The sequence below is a fragment of the Ambystoma mexicanum genome, chromosome 7q, assembly GCF_040938575.1.
Source record: "Ambystoma mexicanum isolate Mex_15411 chromosome 7q, UKY_AmexF1_1, whole genome shotgun sequence".
Lineage (NCBI taxonomy): Eukaryota > Metazoa > Chordata > Amphibia > Caudata > Ambystomatidae > Ambystoma > Ambystoma mexicanum.
This window is the reverse complement of record NC_090941.1, coordinates 394,510,652-394,538,252: the sequence shown is the minus strand read 5'-3', so window position 1 is coordinate 394,538,252 and position 27,601 is coordinate 394,510,652.

The following is a 27,601-nucleotide window of genomic DNA, read 5'->3' as shown; positions in this document are numbered from 1 at the left end:
GGTACTTAAGGAGAAAGTAGGTGTGACTGCAGTGCTAGAGAGGAAGTAAGGTGTAGTCACCTGGATTTGGATGGTGGGGTTAACAGTGTATGTTTTGATATAATAACCTTTAATTCCGGTCAGCTGGGGGCGGTATGGGATACAGCCGTGGGGACTAAGTAGGCAGTTAAGAAATGGCAGAGGGACACAATTTACCTTAACAGAGTCTTTCCAGATGCAAGAATTAGCTAACTTCACAGTCTGTCTAGATGCAAGATATGGTGAAGGGGTACAATTTGCCTTAACACAGTCTATCTAGGTGCAAGAAATAGCTAACTTCACACAGTCTATGTAGATCCAAGGTGTGGCGAAGGGGTACAATTTACCATTACACAATCTATATAGATGCAGGGATTAATCAACTTCACACAGTCTATCTGGATGCATGATATGACAAGGGGCACAATTCTGCTTAAATCAGGCCGAAGAGGCAGTATCTAGATGCACAGAGCTACAACAATTTGGTAAAAGTGTAATTTAGATGTGTTGGACAGTTCATAGGGGAGCAGTAATGGCTGGTTCCCCCTGTCCAGGCTGCACCTACCTTGTCATTCGCTGCTGGTTGACGGCTGCAGGCACCACAGGCTAACACGGGCCAACACGGTCTGGAGCTGCTGTCCTTTGTCTGGGGGTCTTTCTGGACAAGACTTTCTTTATCTATGCTGGAGTCTTATTTAAGGACGAAAATGTGTCAACAAATGTGCCCATTTCACAGATGATGAGTTTACTACCTTTGGAGCTTGCTGCGCTCCTGCAATTCACAAGGCATGTGCAGAAGATTTGCAGGGCCCATGCGGGTCTAGAGCCAACGGCATTCTGCCCCGAACCTGTTGCACAAGCATAAGGAACAAAGAGCGTGCAAGGGACCATGTGGGAGAACGTCTGCCACTATGAGATTCGCTGCAAGAAAATAAAATGCCACTGCAAGTTGGAAATTGGAGTTCTACAGACTAGCAAGGAAGGTGGAATGAGCGGAAACCCATCAAAATGAAGTGCACAAGAAAGCTTTGCATATCACCCCTTTCTCCAGGCTATTTGCCCAAGTGTGTCACCCATAAAGTCAATTTTCCCCCCATTGCCTCAGTAACTCTTCCTGACCATTTCCCTCCACTTCTCATTTGTAATGAGGGGGGTCTGATGACAATGAAATGTTTCCCAACACTACACTTCAAATTGGACGAGCTGGATATTCTGAGGCCTTACCAAGACATGCATTATTTTGGACTAACAAAGGGTGGATCAATCCCTCCAACAGTGGTCAACTTGAGGGCTATATCTTACACCTCCACTGCCCATCTCCAATATTGTACAATCTCTCTAAATGCATGCTTTTCTCTTAAAGTTCATATTCCATCCCTGCCTCTTTAATTCTCCCTTCCTTTCCATTGATTTCAAACATTCAAATGTGTGATGATGGCCCTTCAACAAGGAGGTTTATGCCAACCTGAATGTCTATTTAAATACATTTTACTAGATGGATATTTTGAGATGTCGGTATGAAACTTTTTTTTCAGATTGTATACCATTTTCTCATTGGCTATCCAAGCTGTGATTCTCAAGTCAAAATTCCAGAGGGAATCTGTAATGTATAGGTTACAAATTAACAAGGGGCATCCTGGGAGTCCCTCTGCCAAACATTAGTCCTGGTTACGAGAGACTTAACCAGAGTCTTTAGCTCACTATCTTTCACAGAGAAGAAATATCCCAAACATATCAGTCTTTGCCCTGCCCTGGGGCAGTCCAGCACCGAAATGCTAGGCAATTCTCCTCTGAACAAGAGTACCAACAGCAACCCCAGACCCGTGTTTCGGTCTGGTTGGACCTCATCAGTAGGGTGGAGCTGTGCCTCTCTAAGAATAGTGAGCAAGGGGTCCACGTCTGGATTCCCCTAGTAACTTAGGATGAGACCCAAAGTTACTTAAATATGCAAATTAACAAGGAGGGCCTTAGGGGTCCCTCTGCCAGACATTAGTCTTGGTTACGAGAGACTTACCCAGAGTCTTTATCTCACTATCTTTCAAAGAGAAGAAATATCCCAAACATATCAGTCTTTGTCCTGCCATGGGGCAGTCCAGCAGCGAGATGCTAGGCAATTCTCCTCTGAACAAGAGTACCAACAGCAACACCAGACCTGGGTTTTGGTCTGGTTGGACCTCGTCAGTAGGGTGGAGCTGTGCCTCTCTAAGAATAGTGAGCAAGGAGTCCACATCTGGATTCCCTAGTAACTTAGGGTGAGACCTAAAGTTACTTAAATATGCAAATTAACAAGGGGGCCTTGGTAGTCCCTCTGACAGACATTAGTTCTGGTTACGGGAGACTTACCCAGAGTCTTTAGCTCACTATCATTCAAAGAGAAGAAATATCCCAAAGATATCAGTCTTTGTCCTGCCCTGGGGCAGTCCAGCTCCGAAATGCTAGGCAATTCTCCTCTGAACAAGAGTACCAACAGCAACCCCAGACACGTGTTTTGGTCTGGTTGGACCTCATAAGTAGGGTGGAGCTGTGCCTCTCTAAAAATAGTGAGCAAGGGGTCCACGCCTGGATTCCCCTTGTAACGTAGGGTGTGCCCCAGGGCAGGACAAAGACTGATATGTTTCAGAAATTTCTCCTCTATGAAAGATAGTGAGCTAAAGAATCTGGGTAGGCCTCTCACAACCAGGACTAATGTCTGACAGAGAGACTTCCAGGACCCCCTTTGTTAATGTACAGATTACATAGACCTTTACACTGTCTCAATGGGATTTCCACCTGCAAGTTATGCTACTTATATACAGCAGGTGCATATATCCCAATGGATATGTTACTGGCTTTGGCATTTGCAAACCATTGATAGTAGTGTGTTTGAAGTATGTTAACTAACGCCAATCTGGAATTTATGGAACCTGTAATTTGGAGGTTGCACAAAGATCTCTAAAGCAGGTGAATTAGTCACCAGAGCGGTCTTGTTGTAACTATTTCAAAGTCATGCAGGCAACAACATCTCTGCAGTATGTGCTCAACTCACACAGGATTCTTATCCAAACCTAATAGGCCCATCCCATGGGCCCATTGGGGGAACCAACATTTTTGATTGACAATACTGGCATATTTGTTGAGCACAGCCAGCATTATCAAGTTTTCAGGGACATGTTGGCATATATTTGGGCACAGTCTTCATGAATATGTGCTTTATTCTGGCAGTGATCTTCTATATTGTGAGCACTAGTGTAAAAGCCGGCATATCATTTGGGTACAGGCATCATGCACATGTTGTACCAGTCCCCTGTGTACTGTTGGCTACCTGCCATTCATCTCCTGATTTGCCATTCATCTCCTGATTTTATTTTCATATGTTAGACTGTAGAGCCAATTGTATTGATTTTTTCCTGTGCTATAAACTGCACAATGTCAGCCTATTGTACACCCCCACACCTTTGAATCACCTTGGGTTTCTTCAGCTCCCCCTCACTAATTGGAGGGAAACGTTAATACACCTGAAATGAAATAAAATGACCCTGAATAATTTATAATGGAGGTGCCCTCTTTAGTTCTATTCCCTTACCCCCGGGCAACAAAAGTGGTCTTTTGCCACTGCCCCTATGTGATGTCTACAGCAGTTTCTATACATCTGATGACCATACAAGAGATCAATGCAGTAGTCTTTGTGTTGAGGTCGATATAGATGCAGAAGAAAGCATAGATCCAGCTTGGCTTCTAAGTAGTTACTCCAAACTCAAAATCCTCAACGTTCCCCACTGAGGGGACTGCTCCAAAACATTTGTGATTATATGTTAATGTTTAGAAACACCCAAGGGTGAGGTTTTGCTACTGAAAGCAAATTGTACTCACCTATTGACTTGTACTAATTGACGATGGAGCGGTTCACTAGGAGAGAGAAAGTATTACAAGCTGAGAAACAACAACATTTTTGGCTCAGGGAGAAATGTCAATCATCTATTTTATGTACTATGAGGACACATGAATGAGACACAGGCACAGAGAAGACATGTTTGTGATTACAAACCTTTATTAGCAAAAATGGGGTTGGAAAATACCTCACTATCCCTAATCTAAGAGGAATTGCCCTACCACAACCAAAATAAATTAATCTCTCCAGTGCCAAGATGTCCAAACAAATGTCTGTCCTTTGTCTGTAATCGTATTTTAGCCTTCATGCTATAAAGAAACTCCAAGGTGTAACTCATGAGCTTTCCAAGTGTTCAAGTTCAACACAAAAGTTCCAGTCTAACAAAAAGGGTTCCAATTAACAATGTTCATAGTTCCCGAGATCAGCTTCCTTCCCCAGATTCCTTGTATCGAGTTTCACCAACTCAAAAAAAAAAGAATATTCAGGTTCCAAGAGGACTACTCTCTCCACCTCTCTCTTATTTCAAGGGTATGGCCTTCCTTCAAGTACTTTGCAATAGGTATCTGCTCTTCACCTTGGATACTCACTCCTCAGGCCTTGGCATTCAAATGCCTAACTTTCACTTCAACCGGTGCACCTTCCTACCAAGACTTCAATATCTGAATGCCAATCTTCACCTGGTATACTTTCCTGCCAGGACTTTGTTACACAAAGGGCCTCATCACGACTTGGGCGGTAACCCCGGTGCTATTAGCGCCAGCGCTATCTGCCCTACCGCCGAACTCCCCGGCGCTAATAGCGATCATGAGTTCGGCGGTAATGTTAATCCCCATTCCCCATTGAGCCCATTCGGGAATGCCTCATTCCCCATTGGGCTCAATGGGGAAATTTCACGCTAATACCGCCGGTGGATTTCCCGCCAGTGGTATGAGCGTGAATTTTCGGTGGATTTCCCCCCAGCTCAGAGCTGGGGCGAAATCCGCCGAAATCCTGATTTGGCAGACCCCTAAATCCGGCAGTAATATCGCTACCGCCGGATTTAAGGGTTACCGCCAAAGTCGTGATGAGGCCCAAACACTCTTCTTCTAGCTTGGGGTTTGATAACCCATGGATAACTTGCTTTGCTAGTACTCTCACTTCTTTTGTAATGGTGCTACTTCCAACGTGCTGCATTCTCAAGAAGTGATTTACTTTAAATAGCCATCCAGTAACCCACTTGTTCAATTTAGGTTCACTGGATGTTTCTATTACTTCTACGGAGAGAAATATACTTGCCGGCAGCCGGGTATCCCCTTTTCCTTCCCGGGGCTTACCAGTTATCTTCAGTGTCGGTCCGCTCTACCCTGGTTCGGTGTACTGGCTTGGTGTATGCTTCATCACACGTTGCACTCTCGTGTCGGCTTTCATGGTGCGTGGTCTCTGCTGCTTCCTCTCTTTCAGCATACTGTGAGGGGTCATAAATGAGAGGCAGTTTAGATAAAAGGCCTAACTTTCCCCAAACTAAATCAAATGTCCCTTCCTGTGAAACTAAAACTAAAGCGGGCTGATCTTGTGTCCGAACTAAATCTGACCTTCACACTAATATACACAAAATAAAACGGTGCAAGGGGAAGGTTTCCGGTTTCAATTCAATAAAAATGTGCAAAAACTTAAACATGCAACTTCAACCAAATAATTCTTGTGTCCAATGCTTGGTCCCCATCCCCTAGATTTATCAGGAACTTTTGTCACAATGTTCTGTTTCAAGAACAGTCACTTAATGGCATTGCAAATGTCTCTTTTTCCTAATACCTAAAATGTCCCTTTCATAACCCTGAACCCTGGTTGGAATATAACAAAGAGGACGTCTATCCTAGTGTTTCATGATGGCAAAACACAATGTCTTTTCCACAACACTGGTTGAAATATGGCAAAGGAAAGTCCTTCCTATTTTTACGGATTGTTAAACAAATATCTTTTCCACAACATGGGTTAAAGTATGTCAAAAGGCAAGTCTTTTCAAATTCTCTGGTCGACAATTTTATTTTCAATTTAAACAACAATCAAACATGACCAAGTTTCTCTTCAACACAACAGTTCAGTTATTACTTGTACCAATTTGCCCCATACTTATATCCCATATATGAGGTTTTGTTCGAGCTGTTTCGGTCAACATTTTTTTCAATGTCTCTTGGCCATTGGCAATGCTGGTTCCAGGTTTCCCCCAACTGACATCTCATAGCAGGAGAATTGTGTAACTTGTGCTGCTTTGTTTCTTTTACAATGTCTTTTGGTTTATTGCTATGCTAGTTCCAGATTTCCCCCATCTGACGTCATATCAGGAGAATTGTACCATATTTGCCCATTTGTTCTCTTTCAGTGATGTCATTTGGTTTAGGCAATGCTGGTTCCAGATTTCCCCCAACTGACATCTCATATCAGGAAAATGGCACCATATTTGCCTTTTATTTTTAATTCTATTTGGTCGGTATTCAAATTTGCTTCCCAAATATTCTTTAACGTGCTCACACATCCCGGGGCCCCGGATTCATATAGGCTGACTCACCATTTCAAAGTGTGGCTGCTGCAAGGATCTTTTGCATGGCCAACTTCCACTTCTTGGGAGAGTCTCATTTGGTTCCCTTGTCGGTTTCTGAGTTCTTCGCCGACAGAACCAGCGCAGCTCTACAGGACCGTGTCTCCTTTTGCCCGCCGCCCAGTGTTCACCTTAACTTCACCGGCGTTCAGCTTCTCCGTTCCCAAAGCTGCCAGACTGCTACAGGCAGAAATTCCCTGCTCTCCCCATGGCTCTTCTCCATGAGATTGCCTCTGCCTCCAGGCTCACTTCCTGCTCTGCGCTCGCTGCACCCTTCCTCATCTCTCCTTCTCTGACCTGTCAGCTGCAGGTGATCGCCATATTTAAATCTCCCACACAGCTGACTTGGATCCTGACAACTAGACTGCTCATTACACCTGATGTCACATTCCCTCCGCATTGACTCCTTGCTCCTTGTCTTTGTCTCACTACATGACTTTTAGTCCACAGAACTTCTAAACGATTTCAAGTTACAGTGTTGGACAGTTGTATGCAGACAATAATCACCATAAACATTAGATGTTAGATATGTTCTAGGCTTATCATGCACACAGGAATACTGAATACGGTTTTGTTTGACCAAAGTAATATTCAGAGTTTTATAATTAAATGGTTCTGAAAAATGACAACATGCCATCAAAACCTCTCGAATTAAAGGATCTTCCTCGCAAGTATGAAAATACCATGGGAAAAACTCTCCCCTGACAGCCATCTCATCCCATGTGATCCACTCCCAGTGTCAGGATCAGGTAGCGTCTGCCTACCGTAGGCCACATGGGAGGAGACTTTAGGCTGGGGATCAGTCCTGGTTTCTCAGTTCCCGTCAGATTCATCTTCAGTTTGCCTGCCACAGCATGTTTGCCTTCAGCGTACTGCTTAGCCTTCTCACAAGTGCAACTTGCATGGTAATTTGTAATCTGTAGCTCTCCTCTCTCCTTCTCATAATCCGCTGCAGTTAAACTTCCCAGCTTGCTTACTCATTTGCCAACAACTAGACCGCTGCGTGGTCATCCGGTCTTCATGATCCTCATTACTCTGTTGTTCTTCTTTGTGTCAGTCATTATGGAGTTGCTTTCTGAATGACTTAAAGGACCAGGACATTGAACCTTCTGGGAAGTGATCCTCTTGTTCCCCTCTATTTTCTTGACTTCTTTCTCAGGCCCACTGGTACCTTTCTTTCCCTCTCCTGCACACTTGCACCTTCCTCTCCTTCTTGTGTCCATTGGCACCTTCTTTAACTTCCTCTGTGCAAACTTGCACCTTATTTGTCCTTGTGCCCCATGGCATTTTCTACAGCTTTCTTGTGCACACTTGCAATAGCTTTACCTTTCTCTGCCCACAGGCACCTTTTCCAGCTTTCCTATGCGCCCCTGCAAACTTGCCACTCTGCCGGGTCGCTTGCATCCTCTCTCTCGTTTCGGGTAGCTTGCGCCCTCTTTATTACATATAATGTGAATTGATGATCTTGATCTGCAATGTTTAGAAGGACTACTGTTTGTTCCACATGTTGTACAGTGAGGCTTGAAGGTGTTTCTTGGAAAATTGGTTGTCGATGTGGGTCAAAGTTTGCAAAGAAATTCTTCAGTTTTAGTTTCCTGCAGAAAAGGAAAAGATCAACAGTTGTGGAGAAATAATCATATTTTTCCATCAGTGCTTTGCCTTTTTCCAGAGCCAACATTACAATGTCATGATCTCTCATACTCTGGTGCACTACTGATAGCTTCTTTATTCTTTCTTTCAAGTTCCCAGACACAAAATAATAATCTAAGCAAGATCTTTTATTTTCTCGACCCCAGGTACTTTTCCCTGGGGTATCTCCAGGTGTTTGTCCATTCAGCATGTAAAGATCTCTTAGATGTATTTCTTGCTGCCACATCTGTGTATTACCTTGTAACTGTGGCTTTTTTGGGAATCCTTTTTCATTTAGTAAATGTATATTGAAATCCCTGCATATTATCAATGTGGCTTCCTACCAGCCCGTCAATAATTTGTCTGTTTCTTTACAAATTGCTTGAACAAAGTTAAACTCCCCAGCTGAGTTTGGCCTCCAGTATGCGTCTACCAATATCAAAGTTTATCGTTTGCTCTTACTTTTCCTATGCAAGTAAAGGACTTGCATAAATGGGTTTGGGATCTTATGTGTGATTACTTTGTAGTCTGAATCAACCTTCACTAAAGTCAATAACCCCAAAAAGGTCTTCCCAAGAGGCCTTTGCATGCTGGATTTATGAATGATTCATAACCATCAAAGGATGGAACACTGCACAACAAAGTTTGCTGCATGCAAATAATCTCATATTTTGTTAGCTCTTTCATTTCATTCATGAACAAGTCCTTGAATCCTCTGGTGTTCCAGGATGCATACCAAGTCTATGAGGGTGTGTCCTTATACATATTCTATTTCTTTTTTGGGTTGCTAAAGTATCTGCTAACCATCTCCAGGTATCATTCTCCTCTACTGGGGGGCTTGTATCTTCTAGAAGATTATTTCTTACTGTAAAACGTACCTTTTGAAGATCATGTTTATTTGCCATTGAGTATTCCTTAGGAGTTTTTATTGGCGAATATCTCCCCACTGGGTTTCTTTCCGTTGATTCTAGTGACAACCATCTTAATTGAGCGTTTAGTTTCTCTTTTTCTTGCAGCACCAGCAGGTTTTTAATGATTTTCTTTCCACCTGCTTCTCTGTTTGTATTCTTGTTTATTTACCTTTGCTCTATTCTTTATGGGTGTTTTTTTTTCTTATTGCCCCTTTGAATTTGTTTCCCTAGGAGTTTTATCTGGAACTCTCGATTTTTATGTCCAAGTTGTTGCTTAATGTTTGATAATATTGTTGGTCATAGCCTAGTGGTAATAGTTTCTCACTTTGATCTAGAATGGCTAATTTTACTTCCCACGAGGTCAAATGCAAAATCACCCAATCAGTGTTTTTTTCAGAAACAAATTCAACTATCTTTATATCATCAGAAGATAAGAATCTCATACTGGGTATAAGCTAGTTTCATCACATCTGTTCTGTTTAAGATTGGGGTTTTACAGCCATTTCAAATCCGTTCCAAATAGATTTTAGGCAGGTGTTTCTTATTCGTTGTTTTGTCATTTTCTAGATTTTTTGTTTTTACTCTCGGGGATACATAGAGTGTCGTAAGTTTGTTTGGCTTAAATTCGTTCTTTTCTGCTGCATAGTCAGAAATTCATATGCCTGTTCTCGATCCATCACACGGCTATCTGGCACTTTCTTCTTTATTTTTTCCTTCAAATCAGATTCATTTGTGATTTTGGCAGCTAAGCATTCGATTTCGCCCCAATCTGCCTCAGAGAGGTTGTTCCAATGGGCATCTTCTTCTTGCTCTATAATTTCTATCAAGTCGCGTAGACATGTCATGTCATCCGCTTCACAGGTGTCATCTCCAGATAAACTGTTTTCTTTGGGGAACATTGTTAGTATTTTCCCGACAGGTATCTCTTCACGTCCCGGTATATTCAGTTCTTTCCAAGCTCTCTTGGGGGATTGATATATTGATAGTGCTGGGGGTATTCTTAAGTGTTTTGGGAATGCTATCAAGCCGTTACACTTGTTTTTCTTTTTCGTGGTTGGTTCTTTGTGTTCTTCTTATCTTTCATCAATTATTTTTCTTGTACTCCGTTTGATCTTATCATATCTTTTCCTGTGAAGATCGAGAAGACATTTGATGTATCCTTAATTTCTTGCTCTGGTTGTGCTGGATCTATTATCACTATTGAACTATCTCTTTTCTCAGGTATGTCAGTTTGAGCAATTTCTTGGACCAAGGGTTCTTTATTTTTCGGGTCCTTCAACATTGTGCGCATCCATCAGAAATCTTCTAGAAATGTTTCCATCAGAGTGGATTTGTCAGTGGATTCTTGCTGTGCTAAGTCGCACAAATGGCTCTGCCAAAGCATCGCTGTTTCCGCTTCTTTCTCCAGGCGAGAATCTACTTTCACCGCTATATGCTCAACTGTTGTTAACTTTGACTGCAACATTGCAATCGGAGTGCCTTGATCTCCCATTGCATCATTGCTGTTTTCATATAATTTTATGAAAGGAGATAGTGACAGCAAAATTGAAGCCAGAATTATTCTTTGTAATTCCAAGTATACACACCTTAATCAGCAGTTATGGGGGGCTCCACGCCACGACCGCTCCCAGATAACTGCCAACTGTCACTTTACTCACTTCGCTCTGCTTCACGGTTCTGGGACATTTTAAGTTCCGGTTTGGGGGAGGAGCCCCACAACGTCCTGTGTTGTTAAAGTGGACGTGTTCTGTTCGCCCTTCATTCACCAACCAACTTCAATTATGCAACGTTCCAAGTAAACGTACTCTGTACACGCCACACACAGTGATTTGAGACAGTCAGCGCTCCTGCCAACTGTCACTTTACTCACTTTGGGTGACTTTTGATTTGCCGGTACATGGATTCCTGTGACATGGCAAACTGCCATGGACCTCATGCAGCAATAAGCCAGGTGCATGTAAATTGTGCCTATTGCCCCCACCCCCCACTACACATAGGACATGCATTGGTCATTCGACTCACCCAACATCAGGGGGCATGCTAGTGAGTGCTTATTTACCCCCCCACCACACAGAGGTCATGCTTGATCATTCGCCTCACCCAACATCATGGTGCACTCTGGTGAGTGCCTATTTACCCCCCGCCCCAATACACAGAGGTCATGCTTGGTCATTCAGCTTACACAACAGCAAGGTGCACTCTGATAAGTGCCTATTAGCCCCCGCTACACAGAAGTCATGCTTGGTCATTCGACTCACCCAACAGCAAGGTGCTCCCTGGTGAGCACCTATTTACCCTCCCTCCAAACCCCCCCAATACACAGAGGTCATTTTTGGTCATTCTACTCACACAACAGTCAGTTGCTCTCTCTGATGTGATGTGCCATGTACCCTGACAAGGTGGAGTTTCGCAAGACCATTAAGTCGCGGGTGGATCCCAAAACCCCTGCAAAGCAATGGGTGATGAGGTTTTCAGCATCACAGACCATCTGCACTTTGAGGGAGTGGAATTGTTTGCAGTTTCTATACACTGCCTCAATGGCATGTCTGGCCATTCACTCCACATGGGTGCAATCTAACGCACCAATGCAATTGGGCATTCCTGCAAGGGCATGGAAGGCCACCTTAATAGCATTAACCTGGGCATGGGTTCGTGGTAGGGCGATGTGGTCTGCCACATGGCTCAGCAGTGCATCCAGTACCTGGAACAAAACCCTGGAAAAACAGGGTTGTGACAGCCTGTGCTGCTCACCCATGGTGTGATGTTATGTGCCGGTTGCAAGGAAGTGCAGTATCAACACTACCTTCAGCAAGGGCGTTATTGCAGTTCGTATGTTTATCAAACTGCTAATGTTGTGATTAATAAGGGTGACTATTGATATTATGGTCTCCCTGTCAAGCCGGTACAAGGTGTTGATTTGGCTTGGCGTCAGGTTGCAGGGCAAGGCCATGATGTGGGGTATTGGTGGCTGCCTGCAGGGTGCTACTTGCAGGACATTGATGTTAGGCATGACCAACTGGTTCCTCATTTGCCTCCTGCGCCTACGCCACCTCCTTTGCCTCTCTGCAGGTTCATCCTCAATAGCTCCTTGCAGGTTCCCCAGCCCAATTGCTGCTACAGCGACTGCTAGCATGGTTGTGTTGGGAGCTGGGTTGGGTGTGGTCCTTTTGTACATTTCCAGTGGTCAATGGTGTGCAGATGGGCTAATTTTGTCCACCTGTGGCCTGTTAGCCAGCATGGTTGTGTTGGGAGTGGGTGTGGTCCTTTTCTGCATTCACAGTGGTCAATGGTGTGCAGCTATGCTGGTTTGGTACACCTGGGGGCTGCTCACCTGTCACTGTTTAACGCCTGGTCTGCGGTGCCGATATTACAGGCATGGTGGTCATGGTGCAACCACCATTTTTAGACCTTTAAATGTGCACTTCCTACCGCTGTGCCAGTAATTCAGGGACGTCCAGTGACTCTTTCCACTGTTTGTGGTTATGGTGCTACTGGTTGCGGTAGCACAGTAGGTGTCACTTTGCGGTGACTGTGTTTCTGCACCTGTGACTCTGAAACGGTGCCAGTACGGTGCTACCAGCACTTCTATTTCCACACTGGCATTCTTGTAATGAGGCCCTTTGTCTTCCAACATCACACCCAGAATTCCCTGTTCTATAAGATGTTGAGGGGAAAAGACGGCAAGATTGAGGCAGAGAGAAGCAGGAGATTTTCTCCAGCTGTAAGGAGTTCCCTCTGTATACCCTAATCCCACCCCATTCCCCTTTCAATACAATCAAAGGCCCTTTTGGTATGCAGCACCCTGATATGAGGCTACTATTTATATTAATGTGTGTGCACTTTCATTCCAGTTCCCTGGACAGCTTCCCATGGAATGGCTGTCTATCTGGACAGGCTTTTACCTGCCCTTGCAAAAGAACAAAGACACGCAACTCCCAGGCTATAGTCTTGCTGGCAGCAGCCAGGACAGTCTGGCTTGGGTGGAATACAAATAACCCGATGTGTGAGCTCTGTGATAGGTGTACACAGTAATCACACAGAACCTTGGACCAATTTGGGCTTTGTCTGGAGTTTGGAGTAGCTTTCTGTGTTTATCCTTGAAGGCGGAGGGGCTACTACATAATCTCCACACCGGCACGGAGCGTGCAGTGTGTGTGAGCTGGGTGTTAGGTTTTGTATTTTGGGCAGTAGCCAGAGTACCAGCGTACCCTTCTTGCAATCCGACTTCAAGCAGACAAGCAATTTTACCATCTGACGACAAGCTAGTGGTAAGTGAACTTCCATAGCATGAGTGAAATGGTATATGATTTAAGAAGCGACGCAGTTGCTAATTTTGTGCCAGTCAGTCATCTGATGGATGAGGAGATACTGGCCACGGCTGCCCAGCCACTCCTGCTCTCTCCTTTAGATAGGGGCATGCTACCAATCGCTGCCTCATTGAAAGCACTTAGAAGCAAAAAACTACCAAAGAGCAACAAGCACTGTGAAAACCTGATTACTTCTTTTTTCTTCTCGTCAACAAGCGAAACAGCAGTCCCAAAGCCACCTTCAAACAACATGCAAAATACCATGGCACTATACTCTGAGGATACAGATTATAATACTGCACAGCAAGATAGGCCAATTCAGGTTCAGGATGTTGAAGGCCCTTATAAATCAAACCTTTCTATGGCTAACACTCCTTCTGATATGTTGGAGAGTACACACCTTCAGCAACACAATGGCCAGCCTGCTTTTGGCAAGGAATTCTTGGCCTCATACCCGGCCCCCTCGCCAACCCCTCTCCCGCCAAGGTAACTATCAGCAGTGATGAGAAGAGTGGAGGGTGGGACCGGAGGTGTGATTGAGGATCAATTCTTGGAAATAAGTCCTGTGTGTCCTGGTATCTTTGTACAAGTGCATTTAGCAAGAAACAAACGCAAATACAACTCTCCTGAAATCCCTGCTGTTCAAATTCGACCGCATCAATTTACATGCAACTGCCAGGGATTTCTTGTTTGCCCAGAAATCTGGCTTAGCTGAAACTCCTTCAATGGAACTGCCTGCTGTACAGAGCTCAACTTTACGATCTCAGGAAAAGTGCATAGGTCAGTGTGGAAATTAGTCCCCTTTCGACAAAAGAGTGACATGGTGACAAAATACTTGGATGACGAACATCATTCAACTGACGAGCAGCTCACCGTGACAGAAAAGTGTTAGTGAGAGAGAGGGCCGCAGCCTTGACTCAAAGACAATAACAAGAATCCTCAGACATTCCTACTGCGACAACGAAGCAAGTTAATGTACCACCGACAATTATTGAGGATCCTTGTGTGGACGACTCAGTAGAAGAAAACCTCAGTACGGTTCTTCTTGCAGAACCAAGTCTGCTGGTGCAGCCAAGTTTGACTAAAAGACCACAGGATCAACAGAAGAAGTCTAAAAACATGCCATTGAAAAATCCGAAAAGGCACAGTGCTCATAGCTTCATGAGTTCACTATTTGCCTAGTCAACAGTTAAGGCTGCCTTATCTCAGTTAGCAATGGGCGCGGGGACTGGAGGGGAACTAACTATGGCCCTACAACAGCCTATGATTTCACTTGCGGCTGGGGTGCAAGACCTACCAAGGAAGGGAGAGAGTGAAGAACCGCTTGAGGCTGTCATCATATAATTAGCCCCTGCAACAAAAAAGGTTGTTCCCAAGATCTTCTTGGCTACTTTCTGCACCAGTCTGAAAACACTAGTACTGCAGAACATTGTTGTACAGACACAGGTTCTAGGGCAAGACGGAGTACAACATGGTAATGGAGAACCACACTCCTTCCAGCGGGGCCTAAATAAATACACAAACATTATGCCAGACAGATGGCCCCTAGGTCCTGGGGGCCTGCATAACTTACAATTTAGAAAACAGCAAAAATTGTTGAAAGGTCCATTACCTGTGAAAGAGTGATTTCCGAAACATGCCTCTCAGTTTTGAATCAAGCTAATGTTCTGTCACTACTTCATGAAATTCCAACACTGGGAGGGATACAGTCTGAGGATATAGCCGGAGTGTTTTTTCCTGACTCCAGCAGACTTGATCAAGGGGTGATCTTCTTAAAATCTAAATTGGTTATGGACACCGTGCTCAAAGAGCGGGATAGTCTAAGACGCTTGGGCTAAAATTTGACACTCTCTCATATTAACCGAGGGAAGTATAACACCCATCCTGGGGATCCTTCTAAGGATGATGGCTGTATGCTCCTGTCACAAGGGGGAGTCAGTAGAAGAACAAGTACTGACCCTGAGGAGAAGGATACTGGCCTCAGAGGAAACTAGAGACTGGTCCTGGCTCTTGGCTTCAGCTGCAAATTAAACTGCTGGGGATAAGTACCACAAGGGAGGAGGGCATGATCGTCCTAGACATGAGAATCTTGAATGTTTCTTAGTTGCTTCATTTAATTCCTGTGGACATGTCCATCTATTTTATAACTCTTCTCTAGTTAGCAAACTTAGCAGAAACACAGTTGTTAATTTGCAAGAAACTTGGCTTAATTTGCAGCCGGCCTTTGATGGTTACATAGTTGTCCAGCAGGCTGCGCGTCAAGTTGTCACTGGCCGGTATTATGGTGGTCTCTTGACTTTGGTGAAACCCTCCTCTCTCATTAAGGTAGAGACCAAGTTTGAAGTGCAATTTGGAATATTGGTCACCCATATTAGCCTTATATTGATCAAGGTTGTAAATGTCCTTGTTATTAACATCTAGTGGCATCGAGGCATGACTCCCTTGGCTGAGGTTGTTGAATCTATTCCCACTTTTGTTGCTGATTGGCATAACAAGGTGCCCTCAGGGCACGTATTGGTATCAGGAAATCTGAATTCATTCTTGGTCTCTGCTATGGCTTGCTCTGAAACATGATTGAGTAACGAGTGCTTGAAAATTGAGAATGGCCGGGTGTGGGTGGATTACCTCACAGGGATGGGGTTCTTGCCACTTAATGGGTCGACTCATGAAGATTCCCCATCCGTGGCAACATGGTCTAATGATGTAAATTCCTTGATCATTGACTACATTCAACAGTTCAGAAGACGGAGATTAGTGACCACTTTCTCTTGGTGGCATACTTTGAGTGATTGGTTGTTACTCCTGGGAGGACTACTGAAAATCTTGGGTGGCGATCAGTTGCTCCTATTATTCAAGGAAATCATTTGCGTTGGGGACTGCAAAAGTTGACAAAAGTTAACCCCTCACTTACTGAGGTTGTTGCCTCGATGTCAAGACAAGAAATGCTGACTGACTTCTCTGTGGAGAATTTTGAATGTTTTATTGCTAATGTATTCAAAGCTAACACCACAAGGAAGAACATTTCAACGCCTCGATCCTCTTCCTACTTGCATACCCACAATTGTGGGGTTGCCAGCAGAAGAAGAGTCTTGAGACGCCGGATTGAGTAAATTAAAAACAACTTCCACCTAAATGACCTGGAGAAGTCGGTACAGCGGAGGAAAGTACAACAGGTGTATAAAAACTGGCTTCGTTATTCTAAAATTCAGCGCTCACAATTGGACGCAGAGAAAATGCTTGATGCTCTGAAATAAAGTGACACAAAATCCTTTTGGTCCCTAATTAATACTTCTGGAAAGCCCTATGCCGGAAGGTTGGTTAATGCAGATGCTGAGGATGCATGGGCAAAACATTTTGACTCATTTTACGCCCTTCCATTGACCACTGCCCCATTGCAGAAGGGCTTGGTGTCCTTAGACAATGACCATTTTGAATTTGACCTGTCACTAACTAAATTATTATGCTTAATTGGAAATATTTGTAATTTGCAGTCCCGGGGTCTCAATGAGCTTTCAAATTTGTTATTAAAACAAATCCGCCATTGTGGGCGGAAATTTTATTGAAGCACTTCTCTGACATTATTAAACGTAACCAATTTCCTGATACTTGAGACAGAACGCATATCATTCCAATATACAGGAGAGGGGATTGAGACCATCCATGAAATTTGACGCCCGCTTGCAATCCTGGATGCAGATTTCAAAATGTTCTCCTGCATCCTACTCGAACATCTTGAAACTTGTGCCTGTAGCCCAAATGTACTATCTAAATGGCAAATAGGCTTCAGGAAGGGGATGGGGATCGTTATAAATGGAATGCTGCAAAAGTTCATCCAGTCTCACGCGTGGGCCAAGGGGAATAATTCTGTGTTTTTGGCATCAATTGACATTGCAGCAGCTTCGGATGCAGTGGACGGGTCGCTGCTTTACAAAAATGGGGCATACCATCAGGTTTATTGAGACTAATAGTTGCCCTCCATTCCCACTCTCTTTTTCAAGTCAGCCGTAATAAGCAGGGTGCATTATCATGTCTGATGAAAACTTACAGAGGAGTGTCACAGGGGTATGTTCTCGCCCCATGCCTCTACAATTTGTATATGGCTGACTTGGATAAATCACTACAGACTGTTGCTTTTGCAACTCCGAAGAGCTCTAGCCTTAGGCCGATCTGGACGGGATATGCGGATGACTACCTGGTCTTCAATAACACCCTGAAATTAGGTGGATTGCTCTACTATGTTTATCGGAGATGGGGTGCACTGTTCAGGCCCTTACGGTTAATCCAGATAAGGTCAAGTAAAGCCTATGAAATACTGGACAGAGTTCATGATTTTAAATCCATAAGGGGATGGTAAATAGTATGCGAGAAGCTTTCAGATGTCCCAGCCACCTCCAAGCAACTAGCAAGTGTGTCAGGTGCCAAGTCTGGTAGGAGACTCCTGAGTACAGGGTGACCAACCAACTCCTCTCTGCGCAGCCTCATAAATCTTGCTCTCCTTGTCTTCGAATTCGTCAGGGCTCTCACCTTGCACTGGTTGAAATAGGTCAGAGCATTTACTCTGAGCTTGTTCCCTTTTTTAGAGTGGCTCAGAACCTCCGCCTTGAACTTGCTCTTCTGTCTGTCTCAACAGACTCGCCAGAGATGGACAGTCCCTCTGATCTTGTGTTGCCAACTCCATATTCACCTCAGAGGCTGCTGAAGCCTCTCTCACAAGACTAAGCACCCCAGGGGACTTCAGACCTGGACTGAGAGTTACTGCTGAGACTGGTCTCTTGCATTCTCCAACTGAGGAAGCCTCAGGGCATCAGCCCTTATCATTTCCTCCTCTGCTACTATCAAAGCTCAAGCTCTAGTCACTGCATGTACTATGTCTGTGTCAGGGAGGTAATTACCCAACAAACGCCCTAATGGAATGGAGTCCTTGACTTCAACTTTGAGTCACTCCCTGGCCTAGTGGCACTTTGTCTTCTAAGATGCCCACACTGACTTAGGCCTTCTCCTCCCGGAGTACAACAGTCATCATAGCCTGCTTGGTTTCACCTTGTAGGGTGGGTGCTCCCTTTCTATGTGTCATTTCCCAACACAGAAAGCAACCTCTGGGTGTTCAGGGTGGGAGGGCCTCAGTCTTAGAGGTACTCTTTTTTTCTGTGGGGGTTTATGTTTATTTAACATGTTTGCAGACTTTCCTTGGAAGAAGGGTTAGAACCTCTGTCCTTTTCCTCCTTAGGTGTGTTATTATTGGATGCCTTGTTATCTGATTTAGATGCATTTGCCTGAGCCTTTTTCTGGACTCAAACGCTCAAACATTTGTCAGCAGCTTTGGCAAGCCCCCAGGAGTCTTGAGTTCTCTTGTCCACTAAATGACAGTGTAATTCAATCTCACAATGTTTAAGGATATTCTCACATGCAATCAAATTAAGCATGCCCTCAAATGTGTCAACTTTGTTAACTGTAACACATCCACTCATATACTATAAATACTGATGTGGAAATGCCTCAAAAATGTGGTTTGCCTTCTTTTTCAGCACTCTAAAGTCCCTGAGGTACTGCTCGGGGGTCCTGCAGAACTTCCTTATGACAGCGGATTAAATGTTCTTATAAATGGGCCTTTCCTCAGGAGTCAACTGAGTAATCACATCAGTTCCAGCCGTCAGTAAACAACTTGTATGGGCTGCACCCCTCAACTCTTCTTCCATATCCTGGAGACAAAAGGTGAGCTCTAGTCGCTCAAACCAATCAATATTAAAATTCCCCTCCTCATATGGAGGGACTAGGTCCTTCTGGAAGTGGTGCCTACACATTCCTTGGGTTCAACAAGAAGATGTACTCCCTTCCTCGCTGGAAGTCCTCCTTTCCTCACGTAGGTGCTCTAGCTGCATCTAGTGCAGTAGCACAACGTCACTCTGTTTCGGCTTATCTGGAGCAACAGCAGCCCTCTACTTTTGCTCCTCTACAGCAATAGCAGCTCTCTTTTTCTGTTTTTCTAGTGCTGCCACATCCTTCTACTTCTGCACTTATAAGGCCCCTTCAGGAGGAGTTCCCTCATGATTAGGTATTCCCCATGATGGCATACAACGGTTCTATCAGAATGGGAGTAGTGGGAAAGGCTATCATTGTGTCTCTCTGCATCCATGTGTATGCCCCCAAGAGAAATGTGTACCTGTGCTGGAGGGTCAGTACTGCTACTGCCCCATGGAATCAAATGCTTGCAGGAATATCAGCAGTTCATCTATTTTAACCTTATTGCCACAGGGGAGCCTCTGACTTGACAAAGCTCCTGTAGTTCACCTACTGACAAGGTGACTGCAGAGTTCATGTCAAATTCCATTGTAGCAATAATAAAATGTGTTTGCAGTGTATCTAACATTAATTACATACTTTTGTTTTTGGCGACTAATCTGTGGGCACAGTCTGTCTCAACTCTCAACCCCTACCCACCAATGTGACAAACCCTGCAGAAGTAGAAGGATGAGTATAAGGCTAAAGCGCCTACTCAGCCATCACACTTCTACAAACCAGGAGTGAACCCAACCATAAAGGTAAAACAGGCACACTTTAGAGATATACCTCCTTTGCCTTTTGTGGTGACGCAGGCAGAGGGATGGCTATGCTCTCAAGAGGGGTGTGAATGAGAAACAGTAGCAACCCAAACAGTGAAATATAACAGTCCAAAATAAAGGGCTGTCCAATCAAGGCTCTATACAAATATATGTATATACTTTAATTAAACACACCATATGTAATAATAACTAAATAGAAAACACTACAAAAACCCACCCCTGTAGAAAGAGCACAGAATATGCACGATATAAAGATGCATCACTCTGGGTAATAAGATAGGGGGAGAAAAGCACTAAATACCACATTGTTCAAAAAGGATATGTTCTTGAGTTGCATATGACCTAGCCAAGCTCTAGGGACCAACATGGACCTATGGGCAGTTATATGGCACCTTTGCAGTTTCTTGTGGTTTGACAACATTGAAGCAGGCTTCTTGGAGCTGTTTGGTGATTTGATTTGGTTTGAAATCTGTCAGTCACGGTGGTCCAGTAACATGTAGTTATCAAAGCGGGTTCAAATGGAAGGATGCTGTGGTTTGAAGCGTTTCTCAAACATTGCGGATCATGACGGTCACCATGTTTGGTTTGGCAGCTGAGGTTCAATGATGGTTGAGCTGGAGATTGGATGTGCAGATGAGTCAGTTCAATGCAGGAGCTCAAAGGATGTGGTTTGGAGAGAACACAAGGGTTGGTTTGATCATTGACTGTAGTGGCAATGAAGACACAGGTGCTTCGAACAGTGCTTTAAACAATGCAAGTTCAGTGATGCCTCTGTGTTCAAGATGAGGCAACAACTGGTGCAGTACTGGGATGAAATGGTTTGAATGGGCAGATCCAGAGGGTGCTGTTGACTTAAATTGATGGTAATCAAGATTGAATCATGGCTTTTATAGGTTAGAGAGGCAAAGAGCAGGCATCCTGGCTGTCTTTTCTCTCAGGATCTGTGAGTCCTACTACAGCATCACAGTGACAATATATGCCCTTTTCTCAGACTTCCAAACATGGGGAGGGTGGCACACACCTTCAGGGATCCTTCCCCATGGTGAGGTCCTGGGTAACAGTGTGACTGGCAGAGATTCAGGCCTTTCTCCAGCAGCAATTCACACAAATGGTCCATTTGATTGGTTAGGGGGAGAGCGTGCCTCTTACTCAGACCATCTAACTTCACCTCACAACTGGAGGACTGTGGAAAGGACTGCTTTCCCAACAGGGTCCAATGAAATATTTTTGAAGGTTTGAAGTCCAGAGATGATTCAAAGAAGTAGAGTGGGAGACCCCTTCTTTTAAAGGCAAAAGTCTACAAGTGATTGGTCAAAAGCAAGCCTACTATTCTCTGTGTTCTTGGAACAAACACTTTGCTTTCTAATATCATACCCAAAGTCCTTTTTGCTACAGGAAGTAGAGGGGACAGGAAGGAAAGGTAGAGAAACACTGAAATAAGATGGTGGAACATTCTCAACCTGCAATGAGCTCCCTCTGTCTTCGCTAAACTGCCCCTTCCCTTCTCAATGGAATCAACATTTCCTTTGTGTATGCAACACCCTGGTATGATGCTCCTCCTTCTGTGAATGGGTGTGACCTTTTAATTCCTGCTCCCAGAACAGATTTCTATGGAGTGGCTTTTTCTCTGGAGAGGGTGCTACCTGACCTCACAAAGGAACAAAGAGAGGCAAACCATAGTGTTTCAGTCTTGCTTTTAGTAGCAAGGACAGCCTGACTGGGGGTAGTACACATAACCTTTCCACAGCTAAACTGGGAGAACAGGGTTGACATATTTGTGATATCAAATTGATGTGGTTTGTAGAAATATGAGAGACTAGTGGAAAAGCCTATCTATATGGGCCAAAGTTGTGTTGGATGGAGGTTTGCCATCATTGTTCTTGTTAAATGTCCATTAAGAGGAGTTTTCTTGATCAGTGAGTCTGGTGCAATGTTTTTTTGTTGCGTTCACAATTGTTTTCCCCTCCAAGGGCTCTTTCTGATTTTGTCATATTTATTCTACAGGCTGCAGAACATGATAGTTGCATGTCCCGTTGGAGAGATGTTTTCCAAACTGTCATATTGGCGCTATCTCTTTTTTTGGCTTGCAGTATCCTTCTCACATTGACTTGCCCTTTGTTACTCCGTCATATTTATCTGATGGATATGTTGAGCTTGATTTCTTCAGTGTTTAACATTTTCTGCATCTTCATGTGTTAAAATTCTCTTAGGAGGCATTTTTGAGTAGTCACATGCTAACCGGATTTGTGTTTGCAGAAAGCCCTCTCTATGGGGAAACAAAGTAATTTATTTTGTTATGTTAGAGAAATAGTGCCTAATCAAATTAATTGTTTATATTTATTTTTTAAATGTAGATATTTTAATAGTGTAATGCTTCCATTGTCATAGAACGTTATCATTGGGATACAGAAGATGAAGTAGATTTTCCTTAACACAGGACCACTATAAATCCTAAGCCAACAGCTTCCTGTAGCTGTGGCAACAGGTGAATTGGGCAGTCTCTACTGCACATGACTGCATTAGACAAACATACATCTGGCCTTTTATTATATTTTATGATGATGCTAGAAACAATATCACAAACTCAAGTATGGCCTTTTTGTACATATTAACATGCCACCAGTATACCATTTTCAAAGTCATGTAGTTTGTGGAAGAGGGGTTGTCATGTCTAATAGAAGCCCCAGCAAAATTAACAGAAAGGCCACACTTGCCGCTAATGCAAAATACACTGTATAATGGAAAAGGGCACACTGAAAAAATTACCTGTCAAGGCCTAAAACCTTCATACAGCCAAGTGCATAGTGAATGTGAGGTGTCTTGCTAAATGTGACCCAAGGAACAGTCAAAATGGAAAATCTGTGTCTTGCCAATAGGCAGTGGAAAAAATTAGAAATGTCCATTGTGAAGGAAACTAAAACATCAAGGTTCCACTTTCTGCTGCCAATTTAAACAAACTTTGGTAAATGCAAGAGAAATGATGATTCAGATCTGCATTAAACAATGATAGCAGAATGTCAAGGATTAAAGTAAATACATGCCACATTGTAAAATCTGTATTTTCTTTCTGGTGCAATATGAGAATCTCTTAAACTCTCTGAGGAAAACATGCATTTATTTAATTGCTGGGTAAAAATCAAAGGCCTTCCCCCTTCGCAAGTGCCTGCCTGGTCCTTTAACTGGAAAAAAAATCTCTGTGGAAGAAATGAAAGAGTATGAGGTGAGGGACAAAGTTTACCTCTACAGTGTTCAAGGGAACCAGACCAGGGAGCGGGAAATACCTTTCCGTCTTGGCGTATTGCCTTTGAAATTGTAGATAAAATCTCACCTGTTGTCTACAAGATCTGTATCCCAAAAGGAGAACAGATGTAAGAGAGATGGGTCCACAACAATCAGTTGAAAAGCGGTAATCCCAGACAAGCTTTACGACTGATTGAGGACCCCTGTGAAAGTCAGACTTTGGAACCATCTGAGGAATGAAGGGGAGAAGGAAGACCTGGGATGGAGACCAAAAGATAGATAACAGGGAGTAATTTAATTAATACCCATGAAAAAGGAAATGATGGAGTTTAAAACTCTGTGGAGCAGGCGAAACTGATGTTGTACAGGAAGTGCAGGATGGCAGCGCCACCTTCAATTTACAGTCTAATAAACCAGGAAATTGAACAATCGAGCACTAGAAGTTTGATAAAGTGGAAAGAAGAGAACATCAGAGTGCTCGAACAAATACAGGAGGATGAAGAAACGTTAATTATCAATCCAAAAAAAATCCTCGTAAAACTCAGAGAGTACGACTGGATATTGACGTTAGAAACTGCAGAAAAAAATAAATTAACCAGACACTTACCACCAAACGTCAAAAGAGTAAATGAACTCCAAGAATACATCAAAAAATTCCCTTGTAGGAAGGGGAGAGACATGCTGTTACGTGCTCGCCTCAATCTTTTGCCCACAAATGAGATCTTGGCAATAAGAGGTAAAACTGCATCTAACTTTTGCCGATTCTGACATACACAAGAAATAGAATCGATTCGTCACCTACTGCTAAAATGTGCCACTAACCAACAAGTAAGAGACCGTTATTTAAGACCGATTTTCTCGGACATTGCAGATGAAGAAACTTGTTGGGCTTGCTTAATGGGAGGAGATAAGATGAAATGGCAAATAGCCACATACAAAATATTGGAAGCAATAAATCTGCCACGGACATAGAACGAGGGCACATTTTTAGTGAGACCTGCTGCTGCATGTGCATCTATGATAAAATGCATTTTTGTAAAAATCTTTTTTGATTAAATACAAATAAAAAAAAGAAAAATAAAACTGTTATTGAAACTGATGTCCATATATGTTTAGGTTTCTTTGAAATATCCTACGCGTTTTTCTCAAATATTGTATCTTTAATTCTCTGTGGTGTTTCCAGGGAAATATGTTTTGGAAAAAATACTGAACCTCTCTTTTGTTTTCTTTCTCCAAAAAGACTAAATTCCCTCCCTTCCATCTAGGTGGTTGGAAGCGCTGGAGTCCCAGGAGGACCCCTAAGCAAAAGGAGGCGGTTCGATCTCATACTTCCTAACAACCATAAATATAGAAGTGGAGTCCAGAGCGCCGACTCCCTCATGAAAGAAAATGAGCAGGACGTGCTCCAATGAAAACGTTATTCTGAGGAAAACCCCACTCTCTACTACTCTTTTCCATGACTAATCAAGGAAAAGAGTTGGGGGGGCATGTGGGGTCTAATGGAACCCCCAACAAGCAGAACAGAAAGATCAACATTACTGCTAATGCAAAATACACTCTAAAATGGAAAAGGGCACACTGGAAAAAATGACATGGCAAGGTCTAAAATCTTCATGCAGCCAAGTAAGTAGTGAATGCGAGGTGTTTTGCTAAATGTGACCCAAGGAACAGTCAAAATGGAAAATGCGTTTCTTGCCAATAGGTAGACAATGAACAGTGGAAAAATGAAAAATGGCCATTGTGAAGGAAACTAAAGCAGCAATGTTCCACTTCCAGCTGCCAATTTAAACAGACTTTGGGTAAAGCAGGAGAAATAATGATTCAGATCTGCATTAAACAATGATATCAGAATGTCAGGCATTAAAGTGAATAATAGGCTTCCCATAAAGGAAAAATACATGTCACATTGCAAATTCTGTATTTTCCTTCAGATGCAATATTCACATCTCTTAAACTCTCTGAGGAAAACATGCATTTATTTTGTTGCTGGGAAAAAGTCAAAGGCCTCCCACCATCGCAGGTGTCTCCCTGGTCCTTTATCTGGAAAGAAAATCTGTGTGGAGCTTGTGCACACCAAGCCTTTTCATTGTACTAGCTGAACAGATCTGCCTTGAGTGGGGCAAAATACTTAAAAAATATAAACAGTTAGTTAAAAACTGGGGTGAACTTCAGATTACAGATGCAGGCCTGACCTTTGAAGATCCTGGCCCGGCATACAAGCTGGTTATGGCAGCCATAAACTGACCATTAGCTTCATGCCCAGGGCTGCAACTGGACTTAAATTGGAGACTTGTAAACATCACTGTCGACCCAGAGCAGATGCTCTGTAGCATGTGATTTCAAGGAAACGTGGACTCCATTTTACACTGTAAAATGAAACTAAACTTATCAATGTTAAACTATCTCATCATTGACTTGCATTACAGATGTGTTGTTAGTAGTTTAATAACTTAAACCATTGTCACTATAATAGCCAATGAGGTGTCATTTGAAAGCTGATGACTAGCCTGTGATGTTGGGTTTCTTCGTCAGATGTATAATAATCTTGGAACAATTTAAAATGTATTCCTAGCCTCGCGGAAATGTTCTGAGTTTCAACCTTGGGGGGCTTATGGGTTATTAAATAAGATAGCAGAATATAAATATTGCACTTTTCTAATCATTGCAATATTCGCATAAAGGGCAAAGGTTTACCATGCGTGCATGCAATGCTGTGCCGAAATGAAAGTAACCTCTCCGGATGCGTAATGAGAAAAGGAATCTGAATATCTATACACTATGCCATTTATCATTAAGTTACAATATTTTGTGCTGTAGGTACTTTTTGTGTGCCAAACACTGACATGAAAAATGCAAACGAGAAGGTGTGGACCGGTTTCACATCAATTTCAACATAGAACTCCTAACCCTATCCTTAAAGAGGGACTGGATTTAGGGGGTGTAGAGAAAGGCAAATTACTAATCAGGTGTGCAAAATAGTATGCTGGCGCCTCCTCATATTGTGATACAAAAAGTGGATGTTCTATGGGAAAATAGAGAGCTGTCTAAAACCATCAGGGTAACCTTAGCAGGGGAGAGCTGCTAAAACCAGTTGTCTGAATCCTGACAACTGCCTAATATAACTTGGGTGGAAAGGAATATAAGCTGCTGCAGGATTACACTGCCTGGAAGAGAGAAACTGGGGAAGCCAACAGCTGACAGGGCCCTGATTCTGAAGGTGATCCTGATGAGGGATAGAAGCTGATGGCGACCACTGACTGGAGTGACCAGACCCAGTGTTGTCCATAGAGGTGTCCTGTCTTCCCTGAGCGTGAAACCCAAGGAAATCTCATGTAAATTGCCTGTCTAAAATAACCAATGTGTGGGGCATCTGCCTGCCTTAATATTATCCCTTAATAGTGGGTGGGCATAATTGTGTGGACCCTTAGCATACTTTAATAAATATGAATTTAATGAATTCCCATATAGATTGACGCCTGGGGGAGCACAGTGGAATTTGAAACTTCTGCCCTCTTCCCAGCGTGTAAGATAAATTATGGTTATTTAAAGTAATTGGGTGCATTTATTTTTCAGTCAACTCATGACTTCTCTAAAGGAAGGGGCGTATCCCTGTCTAAAAACGAAATATCCCAACTGAACACCTCCGCTTAACAAAACTTGTTTTAAACCAAAGATATAGCTGCCACCAAAACGACATTCCAAAACTTTCCTCACTCCATAGACCTGTCCTTTCAACAGAGGGGTGCTGTGTATAGCTGATGCAGGGGTTTTGGGTGCTGCAGGAAGATGTGTTGTACTAAGTGAAACCAGTGTAACTCTCCATTGAGACTATACACACTTTTGTGAGAGGAAGTGACCCTGGTAGCCGAACTGTATCAGTGCTTCTCGGGTAAAGGAGGAAAGGTTTTGTCAATTTAAAAATATTCTTAATAATCAGTGTGATTTCGAGACTGCCAGTAGTTTAGGTGTGCAGGAAATTATAATAGAGAGCTGCATGTGCATGTGTAACTGGTTCTTAAATCAAAATTATGCTTTGTGTTGAATCTAAATCTAATCAAGTACTATCTATCTATGTATCCCTGAAGTGTTAATTTGTGCCACAGTAATGGTGGTGTGAAATTATTAAAACTATTCTTAATTGAACCTATAATATAAATAAAAAATATATATTCTCTCTAAACCCCATCCTGGTATTTTGCTCATTGTGGAACAGGAGGAGGGATCAGAGTGGCTCTATATGACTCATCAGCAGGGCTAGATTGCATCTTAATACATTACACCAGCTCATTGTAGGGTGCTATAACTGGGGCGGGGTGGCAAACTCCTCATGTAAAATGTGGTCTCCCAATATACTGCAACAGTGTGCATGTCTAAAATGCACCCTTGCACTGAAGAGATTTGTACTGTTACTACAGCTGTCAGGAGGGCACATATGACCCTCTGATCATGCCCTGTGCCACTCGAGAGCAGGTGCTGCAGATTAGGATACTGAT